The sequence below is a fragment of the Cherax quadricarinatus genome, chromosome 30 (assembly GCF_038502225.1).
Source record: "Cherax quadricarinatus isolate ZL_2023a chromosome 30, ASM3850222v1, whole genome shotgun sequence".
Taxonomy (NCBI): Eukaryota; Metazoa; Arthropoda; class Malacostraca; order Decapoda; family Parastacidae; genus Cherax; species Cherax quadricarinatus.
This window is the reverse complement of record NC_091321.1, coordinates 18,341,176-18,362,084: the sequence shown is the minus strand read 5'-3', so window position 1 is coordinate 18,362,084 and position 20,909 is coordinate 18,341,176.

Genomic DNA, 20,909 nt, shown 5'->3' with positions numbered 1-20,909 from the left:
GGGTGCACAATAAACTAGCCACTACCCTCCACAGGATGGGTATGGGGTGCACAATAAACTAGCCACTACCCTCCACAGGATGGATATGGGGTGCACAATAAACTAGCCACTACCCTCCACAGGATGGGTATGGGGTGCACAATAAACTAGCCACTACCCTCCACAGGATGGGTATGGGGTGCACAATAAACTAGCCACTACCCTCCACAGGATGGGTATGGGGTGCACAATAAACTAGCCACTACCCTCCACAGGATGGGTATGGGGTGCACAATAAACTAGCCACTACCCTCCACAGGATGGGTATGGGGTGCACAATAAACTAGCCACTACCCTCCACAGGATGGGTATGGGGTGCACAATAAACTAGCCACTACCCTCCACAGGATGGGTATGGGGTGCACAATAAACTAGCCACTACCCTCCACAGGATGGATATGGGGTGCACAATAAACTAGCCACTACCCTCCACAGGATGGGTATGGGGTGCACAATAAACTAGCCACTACCCTCCACAGGATGGATATGGGGTGCACAATAAACTAGCCACTACCCTCCACAGGATGGGTATGGGGTGCACAATAAACTAGCCACTACCCTCCACAGGATGGGTATGGGGTGCACAATAAACTAGCCACTACCCTCCACAGGATGGGTATGGGGTGCACAATAAACTAGCCACTACCCTCCACAGGATGGATATGGGGTGCACAATAAACTAGCCACTACCCTCCACAGGATGGGTATGGGGTGCACAATAAACTAGCCACTACCCTCCACAGGATGGATATGGGGTGCACAATAAACTAGCCACTACCCTCCACAGGATGGGTATGGGGTGCACAATAAACTAGCCACTACCCTCCACAGGATGGGTATGGGGTGCACAATAAACTAGCCACTACCCTCCACAGGATGGGTATGGGGTGCACAATAAACTAGCCACTACCCTCCACAGGATGGGTATGGGGTGCACAATAAACTAGCCACTACCCTCCACAGGATGGGTATGGGGTGCACAATAAACTAGCCACTACCCTCCACAGGATGGGTATGGGGTGCACAATAAACTAGCCACTACCCTCCACAGGATGGGTATGGGGTGCACAATAAACTAGCCACTACCCTCCACAGGATGGGTATGGGGTGCACAATAAACTAGCCACTACCCTCCACAGGATGGGTATGGGGTGCACAATAAACTAGCCACTACCCTCCACAGGATGGGTATGGGGTGCACAATAAACTAGCCACTACCCTCCACAGGATGGGTATGGGGTGCACAATAAACTAGCCACTACCCTCCACAGGATGGGTATGGGGTGCACAATAAACTAGCCACTACCCTCCACAGGATGGGTATGGGGTGCACAATAAACTAGCCACTACCCTCCACAGGATGGGTATGGGGTGCACAATAAACTAGCCACTACCCTCCACAGGATGGGTATGGGGTGCACAATAAACTAGCCACTACCCTCCACAGGATGGGTATGGGGTGCACAATAAACTAGCCACTACCCTCCACAGGATGGGTATGGGGTGCACAATAAACTAGCCACTACCCTCCACAGGATGGGTATGGGGTGCACAATAAACTAGCCACTACCCTCCACAGGATGGGTATGGGGTGCACAATAAACTAGCCACTACCCTCCACAGGATGGGTATGGGGTGCACAATAAACTAGCCACTACCCTCCACAGGATGGGTATGGGGTGCACAATAAACTAGCCACTACCCTCCACAGGGGTATGGGGTGCACAATAAACTAGCCACTACCCTCCACAGGATGGGTATGGGGTGCACAATAAACTAGCCACTACCCTCCACAGGATGGGTATGGGGTGCACAATAAACTAGCCACTACCCTCCACAGGATGGGTATGGGGTGCACAATAAACTAGCCACTACCCTCCACAGGATGGATATGGGGTGCACAATAAACTAGCCACTACCCTCCACAGGATGGGTATGGGGTGCACAATAAACTAGCCACTACCCTCCACAGGATGGGTATGGGGTGCACAATAAACTAGCCACTACCCTCCACAGGATGGGTATGGGGTGCACAATAAACTAGCCACTACCCTCCACAGGATGGGTATGGGGTGCACAATAAACTAGCCACTACCCTCCACAGGATGGGTATGGGGTGCACAATAAACTAGCCACTACCCTCCACAGGATGGGTATGGGGTGCACAATAAACTAGCCACTACCCTCCACAGGATGGGTATGGGGTGCACAATAAACTAGCCACTACCCTCCACAGGATGGGTATGGGGTGCACAATAAACTAGCCACTACCCTCCACAGGATGGATATGGGGTGCACAATAAACTAGCCACTACCCTCCACAGGATGGGTATGGGGTGCACAATAAACTAGCCACTACCCTCCACAGGATGGGTATGGGGTGCACAATAAACTAGCCACTACCCTCCACAGGATGGGTATGGGGTGCACAATAAACTAGCCACTACCCTCCACAGGATGGGTATGGGGTGCACAATAAACTAGCCACTACCCTCCACAGGATGGGTATGGGGTGCACAATAAACTAGCCACTACCCTCCACAGGATGGGTATGGGGTGCACAATAAACTAGCCACTACCCTCCACAGGATGGGTATGGGGTGCACAATAAACTAGCCACTACCCTCCACAGGATGGGTATGGGGTGCACAATAAACTAGCCACTACCCTCCACAGGATGGGTATGGGGTGCACAATAAACTAGCCACTACCCTCCACAGGATGGGTATGGGGTGCACAATAAACTAGCCACTACCCTCCACAGGATGGGTATGGGGTGCACAATAAACTAGCCACTACCCTCCACAGGATGGGTATGGGGTGCACAATAAACTAGCCACTACCCTCCACAGGATGGGTATGGGGTGCACAATAAACTAGCCACTACCCTCCACAGGATGGGTATGGGGTGCACAATAAACTAGCCACTACCCTCCACAGGATGGGTATGGGGTGCACAATAAACTAGCCACTACCCTCCACAGGATGGGTATGGGGTGCACAATAAACTAGCCACTACCCTCCACAGGATGGGTATGGGGTGCACAATAAACTAGCCACTACCCTCCACAGGATGGGTATGGGGTGCACAATAAACTAGCCACTACCCTCCACAGGATGGGTATGGGGTGCACAATAAACTAGCCACTACCCTCCACAGGATGGGTATGGGGTGCACAATAAACTAGCCACTACCCTCCACAGGATGGGTATGGGGTGCACAATAAACTAGCCACTACCCTCCACAGGATGGGTATGGGGTGCACAATAAACTAGCCACTACCCTCCACAGGATGGGGGGCCACTATCCACAGGGGGTATGGGGTGCACAATAAACTAGCCACTACCCTCCACAGGATGGGTATGGGGTGCACAATAAACTAGCCACTACCCTCCACAGGATGGGTATGGGGTGCACAATAAACTAGCCACTACCCTCCACAGGATGGGTATGGGGTGCACAATAAACTAGCCACTACCCTCCACAGGATGGGTATGGGGTGCACAATAAACTAGCCACTACCCTCCACAGGATGGGTATGGGGTGCACAATAAACTAGCCACTACCCTCCACAGGATGGGTATGGGGTGCACAATAAACTAGCCACTACCCTCCACAGGATGGGTATGGGGTGCACAATAAACTAGCCACTACCCTCCACAGGATGGGTATGGGGTGCACAATAAACTAGCCACTACCCTCCACAGGATGGGTATGGGGTGCACAATAAACTAGCCACTACCCTCCACAGGATGGGTATGGGGTGCACAATAAACTAGCCACTACCCTCCACAGGATGGATATGGGGTGCACAATAAACTAGCCACTACCCTCCACAGGATGGGTATGGGGTGCACAATAAACTAGCCACTACCCTCCACAGGATGGATATGGGGTGCACAATAAACTAGCCACTACCCTCCACAGGATGGATATGGGGTGCACAATAAACTAGCCACTACCCTCCACAGGATGGGTATGGGGTGCACAATAAACTAGCCACTACCCTCCACAGGATGGGTATGGGGTGCACAATAAACTAGCCACTACCCTCCACAGGATGGGTATGGGGTGCACAATAAACTAGCCACTACCCTCCACAGGATGGGTATGGGGTGCACAATAAACTAGCCACTACCCTCCACAGGATGGGTATGGGGTGCACAATAGCCACTACCCTCCACTATGGGGTGCACACTAGCCACTACCCTCCACAGGATGGATATGGGGTGCACAATAAACTAGCCACTACCCTCCACAGGATGGATATGGGGTGCACAATAAACTAGCCACTACCCTCCACAGGATGGATATGGGGTGCACAATAAACTAGCCACTACCCTCCACAGGATGGATATGGGGTGCACAATAAACTAGCCACTACCCTCCACAGGATGGATATGGGGTGCACAATAAACTAGCCACTACCCTCCACAGGATGGGTATGGGGTGCACAATAAACTAGCCACTACCCTCCACAGGATGGGTATGGGGTGCACAATAAACTAGCCACTACCCTCCACAGGATGGGTATGGGGTGCACAATAAACTAGCCACTACCCTCCACAGGATGGGTATGGGGTGCACAATAAACTAGCCACTACCCTCCACAGGATGGGTATGGGGTGCACAATAAACTAGCCACTACCCTCCACAGGATGGGTATGGGGTGCACAATAAACTAGCCACTACCCTCCACAGGATGGATATGGGGTGCACAATAAACTAGCCACTACCCTCCACAGGATGGGTATGGGGTGCACAATAAACTAGCCACTACCCTCCACAGGATGGGTATGGGGTGCACAATAAACTAGCCACTACCCTCCACAGGATGGATATGGGGTGCACAATAAACTAGCCACTACCCTCCACAGGATGGATATGGGGTGCACAATAAACTAGCCACTACCCTCCACAGGATGGATATGGGGTGCACAATAAACTAGCCACTACCCTCCACAGGATGGGTATGGGGTGCACAATAAACTAGCCACTACCCTCCACAGGATGGATATGGGGTGCACAATAAACTAGCCACTACCCTCCACAGGATGGGTATGGGGTGCACAATAAACTAGCCACTACCCTCCACAGGATGGATATGGGGTGCACAATAAACTAGCCACTACCCTCCACAGGATGGGTATGGGGTGCACAATAAACTAGCCACTACCCTCCACAGGATGGGTATGGGGTGCACAATAAACTAGCCACTACCCTCCACAGGATGGGTATGGGGTGCACAATAAACTAGCCACTACCCTCCACAGGATGGGTATGGGGTGCACAATAAACTAGCCACTACCCTCCACAGGATGGGTATGGGGTGCACAATAAACTAGCCACTACCCTCCACAGGATGGGTATGGGGTGCACAATAAACTAGCCACTACCCTCCACAGGATGGGTATGGGGTGCACAATAAACTAGCCACTACCCTCCACAGGATGGGTATGGGGTGCACAATAAACTAGCCACTACCCTCCACAGGATGGGTATGGGGTGCACAATAAACTAGCCACTACCCTCCACAGGATGGGTATGGGGTGCACAATAAACTAGCCACTACCCTCCACAGGATGGGTATGGGGTGCACAATAAACTAGCCACTACCCTCCACAGGATGGGTATGGGGTGCACAATAAACTAGCCACTACCCTCCACAGGATGGGTATGGGGTGCACAATAAACTAGCCACTACCCTCCACAGGATGGGTATGGGGTGCACAATAAACTAGCCACTACCCTCCACAGGATGGGTATGGGGTGCACAATAAACTAGCCACTACCCTCCACAGGATGGGTATGGGGTGCACAATAAACTAGCCACTACCCTCCACAGGATGGGTATGGGGTGCACAATAAACTAGCCACTACCCTCCACAGGATGGGTATGGGGTGCACAATAAACTAGCCACTACCCTCCACAGGATGGGTATGGGGTGCACAATAAACTAGCCACTACCCTCCACAGGATGGGTATGGGGTGCACAATAAACTAGCCACTACCCTCCACAGGATGGGTATGGGGTGCACAATAAACTAGCCACTACCCTCCACAGGATGGGTATGGGGTGCACAATAAACTAGCCACTACCCTCCACAGGATGGGTATGGGGTGCACAACAAACTAGCCACTACCCTCCACAGGATGGGTATGGGGTGCACAATAAACTAGCCACTACCCTCCACAGGATGGGTATGGGGTGCACAACAAACTAGCCACTACCCTCCACAGGATGGGTATGGGGTGCACAATAAACTAGCCACTACCCTCCACAGGATGGGTATGGGGTGCACAATAAACTAGCCACTACCCTCCACAGGATGGGTATGGGGTGCACAATAAACTAGCCACTACCCTCCACAGGATGGGTATGGGGTGCACAATAAACTAGCCACTACCCTCCACAGGATGGGTATGGGGTGCACAATAAACTAGCCACTACCCTCCACAGGATGGGTATGGGGTGCACAACAAACTAGCCACTACCCTCCACAGGATGGATATGGGGTGCACAATAAACTAGCCACTACCCTCCACAGGATGGGTATGGGGTGCACAATAAACTAGCCACTACCCTCCACAGGATGGGTATGGGGTGCACAATAAACTAGCCACTACCCTCCACAGGATGGGTATGGGGTGCACAATAAACTAGCCACTACCCTCCACAGGATGGGTATGGGGTGCACAATAAACTAGCCACTACCCTCCACAGGATGGGTATGGGGTGCACAATAAACTAGCCACTACCCTCCACAGGATGGGTATGGGGTGCACAATAAACTAGCCACTACCCTCCACAGGATGGATATGGGGTGCACAATAAACTAGCCACTACCCTCCACAGGATGGGTATGGGGTGCACAATAAACTAGCCACTACCCTCCACAGGATGGGTATGGGGTGCACAATAAACTAGCCACTACCCTCCACAGGATGGGTATGGGGTGCACAACAAACTAGCCACTACCCTCCACAGGATGGGTATGGGGTGCACAATAAACTAGCCACTACCCTCCACAGGATGGGTATGGGGTGCACAATAAACTAGCCACTACCCTCCACAGGATGGGTATGGGGTGCACAATAAACTAGCCACTACCCTCCACAGGATGGGTATGGGGTGCACAATAAACTAGCCACTACCCTCCACAGGATGGGTATGGGGTGCACAATAAACTAGCCACTACCCTCCACAGGATGGATATGGGGTGCACAATAAACTAGCCACTACCCTCCACAGGATGGATATGGGGTGCACAATAAACTAGCCACTACCCTCCACAGGATGGATATGGGGTGCACAATAAACTAGCCACTACCCTCCACAGGATGGGTATGGGGTGCACAATAAACTAGCCACTACCCTCCACAGGATGGATATGGGGTGCACAATAAACTAGCCACTACCCTCCACAGGATGGGTATGGGGTGCACAATAAACTAGCCACTACCCTCCACAGGATGGGTATGGGGTGCACAATAAACTAGCCACTACCCTCCACAGGATTTGTATGGGGTGCACAATAAACTAGCCACTACCCTCCACAGGATGGGTATGGGGTGCACAATAAACTAGCCACTACCCTCCACAGGATGGATATGGGGTGCACAATAAACTAGCCACTACCCTCCACAGGATGGGTATGGGGTGCACAATAAACTAGCCACTACCCTCCACAGGATGGGTATGGGGTGCACAATAAACTAGCCACTACCCTCCACAGGATGGGTATGGGGTGCACAATAAACTAGCCACTACCCTCCACAGGATGGGTATGGGGTGCACAATAAACTAGCCACTACCCTCCACAGGATGGGTATGGGGTGCACAATAAACTAGCCACTACCCTCCACAGGATGGGTATGGGGTGCACAATAAACTAGCCACTACCCTCCACAGGATGGATATGGGGTGCACAATAAACTAGCCACTACCCTCCACAGGATGGATATGGGGTGCACAATAAACTAGCCACTACCCTCCACAGGATGGGTATGGGGTGCACAATAAACTAGCCACTACCCTCCACAGGATGGATATGGGGTGCACAATAAACTAGCCACTACCCTCCACAGGATGGGTATGGGGTGCACAATAAACTAGCCACTACCCTCCACAGGATGGGTATGGGGTGCACAATAAACTAGCCACTACCCTCCACAGGATGGGTATGGGGTGCACAATAAACTAGCCACTACCCTCCACAGGATGGGTATGGGGTGCACAATAAACTAGCCACTACCCTCCACAGGATGGGTATGGGGTGCACAATAAACTAGCCACTACCCTCCACAGGATGGGTATGGGGTGCACAATAAACTAGCCACTACCCTCCACAGGATGGGTATGGGGTGCACAATAAACTAGCCACTACCCTCCACAGGATGGGTATGGGGTGCACAATAAACTAGCCACTACCCTCCACAGGATGGGTATGGGGTGCACAATAAACTAGCCACTACCCTCCACAGGATGGGTATGGGGTGCACAATAAACTAGCCACTACCCTCCACAGGATGGGTATGGGGTGCACAATAAACTAGCCACTACCCTCCACAGGATGGGTATGGGGTGCACAATAAACTAGCCACTACCCTCCACAGGATGGGTATGGGGTGCACAATAAACTAGCCACTACCCTCCACAGGATGGGTATGGGGTGCACAATAAACTAGCCACTACCCTCCACAGGATGGGTATGGGGTGCACAATAAACTAGCCACTACCCTCCACAGGATGGGTATGGGGATGCACAATAAACTAGCCACTACCCTCCACAGGATGGATATGGGGTGCACAATAAACTAGCCACTACCCTCCACAGGATGGGTATGGGGTGCACAATAAACTAGCCACTACCCTCCACAGGATGGATATGGGGTGCACAATAAACTAGCCACTACCCTCCACAGGATGGGTATGGGGTGCACAATAAACTAGCCACTACCCTCCACAGGATGGGTATGGGGTGCACAATAAACTAGCCACTACCCTCCACAGGATGGGTATGGGGTGCACAATAAACTAGCCACTACCCTCCACAGGATGGGTATGGGGTGCACAATAAACTAGCCACTACCCTCCACAGGATGGGTATGGGGTGCACAATAAACTAGCCACTACCCTCCACAGGATGGGTATGGGGTGCACAATAAACTAGCCACTACCCTCCACAGGATGGGTATGGGGTGCACAATAAACTAGCCACTACCCTCCACAGGATGGGTATGGGGTGCACAATAAACTAGCCACTACCCTCCACAGGATGGGTATGGGGTGCACAATAAACTAGCCACTACCCTCCACAGGATGGGTATGGGGTGCACAATAAACTAGCCACTACCCTCCACAGGATGGGTATGGGGTGCACAATAAACTAGCCACTACCCTCCACAGGATGGGTATGGGGTGCACAATAAACTAGCCACTACCCTCCACAGGATGGGTATGGGGTGCACAATAAACTAGCCACTACCCTCCACAGGATGGGTATGGGGTGCACAATAAACTAGCCACTACCCTCCACAGGATGGGTATGGGGTGCACAATAAACTAGCCACTACCCTCCACAGGATGGGTATGGGGTGCACAATAAACTAGCCACTACCCTCCACAGGATGGGTATGGGGTGCACAATAAACTAGCCACTACCCTCCACAGGATGGGTATGGGGTGCACAATAAACTAGCCACTACCCTCCACAGGATGGGTATGGGGTGCACAATAAACTAGCCACTACCCTCCACAGGATGGGTATGGGGTGCACAATAAACTAGCCACTACCCTCCACAGGATGGGTATGGGGTGCACAATAAACTAGCCACTACCCTCCACAGGATGGGTATGGGGTGCACAATAAACTAGCCACTACCCTCCACAGGATGGGTATGGGGTGCACAATAAACTAGCCACTACCCTCCACAGGATGGGTATGGGGTGCACAATAAACTAGCCACTACCCTCCACAGGATGGGTATGGGGTGCACAATAAACTAGCCACTACCCTCCACAGGATGGGTATGGGGTGCACAATAAACTAGCCACTACCCTCCACAGGATGGATATGGGGTGCACAATAAACTAGCCACTACCCTCCACAGGATGGGTATGGGGTGCACAATAAACTAGCCACTACCCTCCACAGGATGGATATGGGGTGCACAATAAACTAGCCACTACCCTCCACAGGATGGGTATGGGGTGCACAATAAACTAGCCACTACCCTCCACAGGATGGATATGGGGTGCACAATAAACTAGCCACTACCCTCCACAGGATGGATATGGGGTGCACAATAAACTAGCCACTACCCTCCACAGGATGGATATGGGGTGCACAATAAACTAGCCACTACCCTCCACAGGATGGGTATGGGGTGCACAATAAACTAGCCACTACCCTCCACAGGATGGGTATGGGGTGCACAATAAACTAGCCACTACCCTCCACAGGATGGGTATGGGGTGCACAATAAACTAGCCACTACCCTCCACAGGATGGGTATGGGGTGCACAATAAACTAGCCACTACCCTCCACAGGATGGGTATGGGGTGCACAATAAACTAGCCACTACCCTCCACAGGATGGGTATGGGGTGCACAATAAACTAGCCACTACCCTCCACAGGATGGGTATGGGGTGCACAATAAACTAGCCACTACCCTCCACAGGATGGGTATGGGGTGCACAATAAACTAGCCACTACCCTCCACAGGATGGGTATGGGGTGCACAATAAACTAGCCACTTCGGTGGGAAACTCCAAAATCTAATCTTTTTCGTATGTTGTTTTCTTTGACTTTCAGGCCCCTCAAAGAAGGTTCCTTGATGTTGGTGAGGGGCTCTTGATTTAGGGAATTGGATCTGTGCTCCAGTTCCCCGAATTAAGCCTGAATGCCTTCCACATCCCCCCCAGGCGCTGTATAAGCCTCCGGGTTTAGCGCTTCCCCCTTGATTACTATCGTCTCCTGTAGAAATAATGAAGGTGAAGGGAACTGTCAAGGTCAGGACAATGGGGAGGGAGAAAGAAGGGTAAGTGGCACGGGTTGGCACCTGTGCTACCATATTATTATAATTCAGAGAAATTCCTTTTATTATTTACTATTAAGTAAATAACAACAATATGTTACAGATCCTGACACCAATGTCCTCACTGCCTCTTCCTCACACACACCAAACATCTACCTGAACCTCCATACCTTCCACCCCAGGAATTCTCTACCTCCTCCTCTTCCTGTCCGTGCCTCCGTCTCCTCCCCCACACAACTAAGTGGGCAACATCGGCTTGCTACATTCTTTCCTGTATTAAAATAATCTAAGCACAAGCTAGACCAATTTTCTTAAGGACCATTTGCGACTATCAGGAAGAAACACCTGGCCGAGTGAGACACAGGTGTTTACACTTAAGCTTGTCTGACCATCCACGCAAGGAACAAAAACTACAGCAATGTGAAAGTGGTTTTGCCCTCCTAAGAGAAGGGAGACGGGGAGTAGAAAAGGGGTTAGAGACTTGGGAAAGAAAAGAGTGTGAGAGTGAAAAAGGTAAAAAAAACAGAGATGAAAGCAAGTAGAGAAGAGTAGAAAGAGGGAAGGAGAAACGAGAGAAGATGAGTAAAGAGAGTAACCTGTGAAAGGGAAGAGAGTGGAGGATACAAAAAATGGAGTAGGAAGGAAAACGAATATCAGTAAGGACGGAAGGTATATATAAGGCTTGGAGGAGGTACCACTGACATGTCTCTTCCAACAAAAGGAATCACTACACATAACAAGACGAGGAGGCAGAGATGTCGCTCTCTTTCTTGTGTACAAGGACGACTTTCTCAAGGTCCTACACATCAGTCACCGCTACACAACAGTCGCCACTACACAATACTACCACACTGTAAGACACAACTACACACTAAACTTGTTCCAGTAGACACTGAAGGACTCACACTTGTTCCAGTAGACAATGAAGGTCCCACACTTGTTCCAGTACACACTGAAGGTCCCACACTTGTTCCAGTAGACACTGAAGGTCCCACACTTGTTCCAGTAGACACTGAAGGTCCTACACTTGTTCCAGTACATACTGAAGGTCCCACACTTGTTCCAGTAGATACTGAAGGTCCCACACTTGTTCCAGTAGACACGGAAGGTCCCACACTTGTTCCAGTAGACACTGAAGGTCCCACACTTGTTCCAGTAGACAATGAAGGTCCCACACTTGTTCCAGTAGACACTGAAGGACTCACACTTGTTCCAGTAGACACTGAAGGTCCCACACTTGTTCCAGTAGACACTGAAGGTCCCACAGTTGTTCCAGTAGACACTGAAGGTCCCACACTTGTTCCAGTAGACACTGAAGGTCCCACACTTGTTCCAGTAGACACTGAAGGTCCCACACTTGTTCCAGTAGACACTGAAGGTCCCACACTTGTTCCAGTAGACACTGAAGGTCCCACACTTGTTCCAGTAGACACTGAAGGTCTCACACTTGTTCCAGTAGACACTGAAGGGCTCACACTTGTTCCAGTAGACACTGAAGGACTCACACTTGTTCCAGTAGACTCTGAAGGCCCCACACTTATTCCAGTAGACACTGAAGGTCCCACACTTGTTCCAGTAGACACTGAAGGTCCCACACTTGTTCCAGTAGACAGTGAAGGACTCACACTTGTTCCAGTAGACAGTGAAGGTCCCACACTTGTTCCAGTAGACACTGAAGGTCCCACACTTGTTCCAGTAGACACTGAAGGTCCCACATTTGTTCCAGTAGACACTGAAGGTCCCACACTTGTTCCACTAGACACTGAAGGTCCCACACTTGTTCCAGTAGACAATGAAGGTCCCACACTTGTTCCAGTAGACACTGAAAGTCCCACACTTGTTCCAGTAGACACTGAAGGTCCCACACTTGTTCCAGTAGACACTAAAGGACTCACACTTGTTACAGTAGACACTGAAGGTCCCACACTTGTTCCAGTAGACACTGAAGGTCCCACACTTGTTCCAGTAGACACTGAAGGTCCCACACTTGTTCCAGTAGACACTGAAGGACTCACACTTGTTCCAGTAGACACTGAAGGTCCCACACTTGTTCCAGTAGACACTGAAGGTCCCACACTTGTTCCAGTAGACACTGAAGGTCCCACATTTGTTCCAGTAGACACTGAAGGTCCCACACTTGTTCCACTAGACACTGAAGGTCCCACACTTGTTCCAGTAGACACTGAAGGTCCCACACTTGTTCCAGTAGACACTGAAGGTCCCACACTTGTTCCAGTAGACACTGAAGGTCCCACACTTGTTCCAGTAGACACTAAAGGACTCACACTTGTTCCAGTAGACACTGAAGGACTCACACTTGTTCCGGTAGACACTGAAGGTCCCACACTTGTTCCAGTAGACACTGAAGGTTCCACACTTGTTCCAGTAGACACTGAAGGTCCCACACTTGTTCCAGTAGACACTGAAGGACTCACACTTGTTCCAGTAGACACTGAAGACTCACACTTGTTCCAGTAGACACTGAAGGTCCCACACTTGTTCCAGTAGACACTGAAGGTCCCACACTTGTTCCAGTAGACACTGAAGGTCCTACACTTGTTCCAGTAGACACTGAAGGTCCCACACTTGTTCCAGTAGACACTGAAGGTCCCACACTTGTTCCAGTAGACACTGAAGGTCCCAACTTGTTCCAGTAGACACTGAAGGTCCCACACTTGTTCCAGTAGACACCACACTTGTTCCAGTAGACACTGAAGGTCCCACACTTGTTCCAGCAGACACTGAAGGTCCCACACTTGTTCCAGTAGACACTGTCCCACATTTGGTCAAACACATTTGTTCCAGTGTGAAGGTCCAGTAGACACTGAAGGTCCCACACTTGTTCCAGTAGACACTGAAGGTCCAGTAGACCTACACTTGTTTCCAGTAGATACTGAAGGTCCCACACTTGTTCCAGTAGACACTGAAGGTCCCACACTTGTTCCAGTAGACACTGAAGGTCCCACACTTGTTCCAGTAGACACGGAAGGTCCCACACTTGTTCCAGTAGACACTGAAGGTCCCACACTTGTTCCAGTAGACACTGAAGGTCCTACACTTGGTCCTGAAGGTCCTACACTTGTTCCAGTAGATACTGAAGGTCCCACACTTGTTCCAGTAGACACTGAAGGTCCCACACTTGTTCCAGTAGACACTGAAGGTCCCACACTTGTTCCAGTAGACACGGAAGGTCCCACACTTGTTCCAGTAGACACTGAAGGTCCCACACTTGTTCCAGTAGACACTGAAGGTCCCACACTTGTTCCAGTAGACACTGAAGGCCTCACACTTGTTCCAGTAGACAATGAAGGTCCCACACTTGTTCCAGTAAACACTGAAGGTCCCACACTTGTTCCAGTAGACACTGAAGGTCCCACACTTGTTCCAATAGACACTGAAGGACTCACACTTGTTCCAGTAGACACTGAAGGTCCCACACTTGTTCCAGTAGACACTGAAGGTCCCACACTTGTTCCAGTAGACACTGAAGGTCCTACACTTGTTCCAGTAGATACTGAAGGTCCCACACTTGTTCCAGTAGACACTGAAGGTCCCACACTTGTTCCAGTAGACACTGAAGGTCCCACACTTGTTCCGGTAGACACTGAAGGTCCCACACTTGTTCCACTAGACACTGAAGGTCCCACACTTGTTCCAGTAGACACTGAAGGTCCCACACTTGTTCCAGTAGAAACTGAAGGTCCTACACTTGTTCCAGTAGACACTGAAGGTCCCACACTTGTTCCAGTAGACACTAAAGGACTCACACTTGTTCCAGTAGACACTGAAGGACTCACACTTGTTACAGTAGACACTGAAGGTCCCACACTTGTTCCAGTAGACACTGAAGGTCCCACACTTGTTCCAGTAGACACGGAAGGTCCCACACTTGTTCCAGTAGACACTGAAGGTCCCACACTTGTTCCAGTAGACACTGAAGACTCACACTTGTTCCAGTAGACACTGAAGGTCCCACACTTGTTCCAGTAGACACTGAAGGTCCCACACTTGTTCCAGTAGACACTGAAGGACTCACAGTTGTTCCAGTAGACAGTGAAGGTCCCACACTTGCTCCAGTAGACACTGAAGGCCCCGCACTTGTTCCAGTAGACACTGAAGGTCGCACACTTGTTCCAGTAGACACTGAAGGACTCACACTTGTTCCAGTAGACACTGAAGGTCCCACACTTGTTCCAGTAGACACTGAAGGTCCCACACTTGTTCCAGTAGACACTGAAGGTCCCACACTTGTTCCAGTAGACACTGAAGGTCCCACACTTGTTCCAGTAAACACTGAAGGACTCATACTTGTTCCAGTAGACACTGAAGATCCCACACTTGTTCCAGTAGACACTGAAGGTCCCACACTTGTTCCAGTAGACACTGAAGGTCCCACACTTGTTCCAGTAGACATTGAAGGTCCCACACTTGTTGCAGTAGACACTGAAGGTCCCACACTTGTTCCAGTAGACACTGAAGGTCCCACACTTGTTCCAGTAGACACTGAAGGTCCCACACTTGTTCCAGTAGACACTGAAGGTCCCACACTTGTTCCAGTAGACACTGAAGGTCCCACACTTGTTCCAGTAGACACTGAAGGTCCCACACTTGTTCCAGTAGACACTGAAGGTCCCACACTTGTTCCAGTAGACACTGAAGGTCCCACACTTGTTCCAGTAGACACAGTCCCACACTTGTTCCAGTAGACACTGAAGGTCCCACACTTGTTCCAGTAGACACTGAAGGTCCTACACTTGTTCCAGTAGATACTGAAGGTCCCACACTTGTTCCAGTAGACACTGAAGGTCCCACACTTGTTCCAGTAGACACTGAAGGTCCCACACTTGTTCCAGTAGACACTGAAGGTCCCACACTTGTTCCAGTAGACACTGAAGGTCCCACACTTGTTCCAGTAGACACTGAAGGTCCCACACTTGTTCCAGTAGACACTGAAGGTCCTACACTTGTTCCAGTAGATACTGAAGGTCCCACACTTGTTCCAGTAGACACTGAAGGTCCCACACTTGTTCCAGTAGACACTGAAGGTCCCACACTTGTTCCAGTAGACACTGAAGGTCCCACACTTGTTCCAGTAGACACTGAAGGTCCCACACTTGTTCCAGTAGACACTGAAGGTCCCACACTTGTTCCAGTAGACACTGAAGATCCTAAATATGAACATAACAGTTTCTACCCACATAAAACCTCCTTCCCACATCAGGCTTCAACTCCACCCTCCTCCTCCCAAAATGTGCGGAGATAAACACTATCAATAATGACATACCTAATATATTATGATCAAAATACTACCCTGGCCAGGCATCAAAATACTGCCCTGGCCAGGCATCAAAATACTGCCCTGGCCAGGCATCAAAATACTGCCCTGGCCAGGCATCAAAATACTGCCCTGGCCAGGCATCAAAATACTGCCCTGGCCAGGCATCAAAATACTGCCCTGGCCAGGCATCAAAATACTGCCCTGGCCAGGCATCAAAATACTGCCCTGGCCAGACATCAAAATACTACCCTGGCCAGACATCAAAATACTACCCTGGCCAGGCATCAAAATACTGCCCTGGCCAGACATCAAAATACTACCCTGGCCAGACATCAAAATACTACCCTGGCCGGGCATCAAAATACTACCCTGGCCAGGCATCAAAATACTGCCCTGGCCAGGCATCAAAATACTACCCTGGCCAGGCATCAAAATACTGCCCTGGCCAGGCATCAAAATATTACCCTGGCCAGGCATCAAAATACTACCCTGGCCAGGCATCAAAATACTACCCTGGCCAGGCATCAAAATACTGCCCTGGCCAGGTATCAAAATACTACCCTGGCCAGGCATCAAAATACTACCCTGGCCAGGCATCAAAATACTACCCTGGCCAGGCATCAAAATACTACCCTGGCCAGGCATCAAAATACTACCCTGGCCAGGCATCAAAATACTACCCTGGCCAGGCATCAAAATACTACCCTGGCCAGGCATCAAAATACTACCCTGGCCAGGCATCAAAATACTACCCTGGCCAGGCATCAAAATACTCCCCTGGCCAGGCATCAAAATACTGCCCTGGCCAGGCATCAAAATACTGCCCTGGCCAGGCATCAAAATACTACCCTGGCCAGGCATCAAAATACTACCCTGGCCAGGCCTCAAAATACTGCCCTGGCCAGGCCCTGGCCAGGCATCAAAATACTACCCTGGCCAGGCATCAAAATACTGCCTTGGCCAGACATCAAAATACTGCCCTGGCCAGGCATCAAAATACTACCCTGGCCAGGCATCAAAATACTGCCAGGCATCAAAATACTACCCTGGCCAGGCATCAAAATACTACCCTGGCCAGGCATCAAAATACTACCCTGGCCAGGCATCAAAATACTGCCCTGGCCAGGCATCAAAATACTACCCTGGCCAGGCATCAAAATACTACCCTGGCCAGGCATCAAAATACTACCCTGGCCAGGCATCAAAATACTACCCTGGCCAGGCATCAAAATACTACCCTGGCCAGGCATCAAAATACTACCCTGGCCAGGCATCAAAATACTACCCAGGACAGGCATCAAAATAATACCCTGGCCAGGCATCAAAATACTACCCTGGCCAGGCATCAAAATACTGCCCTGGCCAGACATCAAAATACTACCCTGGCCAGGCATCAAAATACTGCCCTGGCCAGGCATCAAAATACTACCCTGGCCAGGCATCAAAATACTACCCTGGCCAGGCATCAAAATACTACCCTGGCCAGGCATCAAAATACTACCCTGGCCAGGCATCAAAATACTGCCCTGGCCAGACATCAAAATACTGCCCTGGCCAGGCATCAAAATACTGCCCTGGCCAGACATCAAAATACTACCCTGGCCAGGCATCAAAATACTGCCCTGGCCAGACATCAAAATACTGCCCTGGCCAGGCATCAAAATACTGCCCTGGCCAGACATCAAAATACTACCCTGGCCAGGCATCAAAATACTACCCTGGATAGGCATCAAAATACTACCCTGGACAGGCATCAAAATACTACCCTGGCCAGGCATCAAAATACTACCCTGGCCAGGCATCAAAATACTGCCAGGCATCAAAATACTACCCTGGCCAGGCATCAAAATACTACCCTGGCCAGGCATCAAAATACTGCCCTGGCCAGGCATCAAAATACTACCCTGGCCAGGCATCAAAATACTGCCCTGGCCAGACATCAAAATACTACCCTGGCCAGGCATCAAAATACTGCCCTGGCCAGGCATCAAAATACTGCCCTGGCCAGACATCAAAATACTACCCTGGCCAGGCATCAAAATACTACCCTGGATAGGCATCAAAATACTACCCTGGCCAGGCATCAAAATACTACCCTGGCCAGGCATCAAAATACTACCCTGGCCAGGCATCAAAATACTGCCCTGGCCAGGCATCAAAATACTACCCTGGCCAGGCATCAAAATACTACCCTGGCCAGGCATCAACACCTCTTACACATCTGAAGTCAAGACAATAACCAAATATATCACAAGTAATATGAGGACAGTGGGAAAGAGAAGAAAAAGAAGAGAAATAAAGATGGGGAAAGAAGAGAAATAGAAATAAAGATGAGAAAGATAAGAAAAAGAAGAGAAATAAAGATGAGAAATAGTAGAAAAAGAAGACAAAGATGGGAAAGAGAAAAGAAATATAGGAAACAGAAGAAAATAAGAGAAATAAAGAAGAAAACAGAAGAAAAAAGGAGAGAAACAAAAACAGGCCAGTGAACTATTATTATAAAGATGAAGCGCTAAACCAGTAAGGGCTACACGGCGCCAGTGAGCTAATCACCGTCCAAAGAAGAGAGAGCTCTAGTTCCCTGGACCAAGAGCCCTTCAGCAACATGATGGGACGACCCTGTGAACAAAATGGTAAGCGAGGGGAAGGAAGCGAGGAATAACTCTGGAGATGAAGGAAAGAAAAAGAGAATAACGAGAGAAACAAAGCAACAAAGGATGAGAGGACACCAGAGGAACATTAAAAGACGAAAAAATGTGGAACAGAAAGGAAGAAGAGTGAAGGGTGAGGGAAGGGGAGGAAAATAAGAGAAAAAAGATGGTAAAGAGAAGGAAGATGATGAAGAGAGGGAAGATGAAGAAGTGAAGGAAGATGGAAAAGAGAGGGAAGATGAAGAGGAGGGAGATGGAAAAGAGAAGAAAGGAGGGGAAGAAAGAGAAGGAAAATGGAGAAAATATGTAAGATAGAAAAAAAAGGAAGATGGAGAAGAAAGGGAGGATAGATAGAGAAAAAACAAGAGAGGGAATATTGGGAAGAGACAATGAATACTTGGCATCAAGGAAATTAGCTAAGGTTGGATAACAGCCGCTAGCCTGTCAATAAGGCAAGATAACAGCTGTTAACCTGTCAGTAAGGCAGGATAACAGCTGTTAACCTGTCAGAAAGGCAGGATAACAGCTGTTAACCTGTCAGAAAGGCAGGATAACAGCTGTTAACCTGTCAATAACGTTGGATAACAGCTGTTAACCTGTCAATAACATTGGATAACAGCTGTTAACCTGTCAATAACGTTGGATAACAGCTGTTAACCTGTCAATAAGGCAAGATAACAGCTGTTAACCTGTCAATAAGGCAAGATAACAGCTGTTAACTTGTCAATAACGTTGGATAACAGCTGTTAACCTGTCAATAAGGCAAGATAACAGCTGTTAACCTGTCAATGAGGTTGGATAACAGTCGTTAACCTGTTAATAAGGCAAGATAACAGCTGTTAACCTGCCAATAAGGCAAGATAACTGCTATTAACCTGCCAGTAAGATAACAGCTGTTAACCTGTCAGTATTAACACCTCTGAGCCTGCTACTGACAACACTTCACACCCTCACCTCTGACAACATCCCCTTTCCTGACAGCACCTGCCAACTTTAATACTGCTACTCTCTTACCCTGGCAGTCCTTCCCAGCTAACTTGTTCAGCAACACTTACCAACACTGGTGGCCTGGTGGTTAACGCTCTCGCTTCACACGGTGAGGGCCTGGGTTCGATTCCCAGCCAGAGTAGAAACACTGGACGTGTTTCTTTCCACCTGTTGTCTATGTTCCCCATCAGTAAAATGGGTACCTGTGTGTTAGTCGACTGGTGTGGGTCGCATCCTGGGACACTGACCTAAGGAGGCCTGGTCACAGACCGGGCCGCGGGGGCGTTGACCCCCGGAACTCTCTCCAGGTAAACTCTCCAGGTAAACTACCCTATATAACACAGCTACCAGCACATCCCTGCCAACACTGTCCTACACAACACAGCTACCAGCACATCCCTGCCAACACTGCCCTGCACAACACAGCTACCAGCACATCCCTGCCAACACTGCCCTACACAACAGCTACTAGCACATCCCTGCCAACACTGCCCTACACAACACAGCTACCAGCACATCCCTGCCAACACTGTCCTACACAACACAGCTACCAGCACATCCCTGCCAACACTGCCCTACACAACACAGCTACTAGCATATCCCTGCCAACACTGCCATACACAACACAGCTACCAGCACATCCCTGCCAACACTGCCCTACACAACCCAGCTACCAGCACATCCCTGCCAACACTGCCCTACACAACACAGCTACCAGCACATCCCTGCCAACACTGCCCTACACAACACAGCTACCAGCACATCCCTGCCAACACTGCCCTACACAACACAGCTACCAGCATACCTCTTCCTCCAAACACTGACACAAGCACCTACAAACTCGTCATGATCCTCACGTAAACAGAGAAATAAACACATACACCGTTTTATATCCCCAGCAACCCTTGCT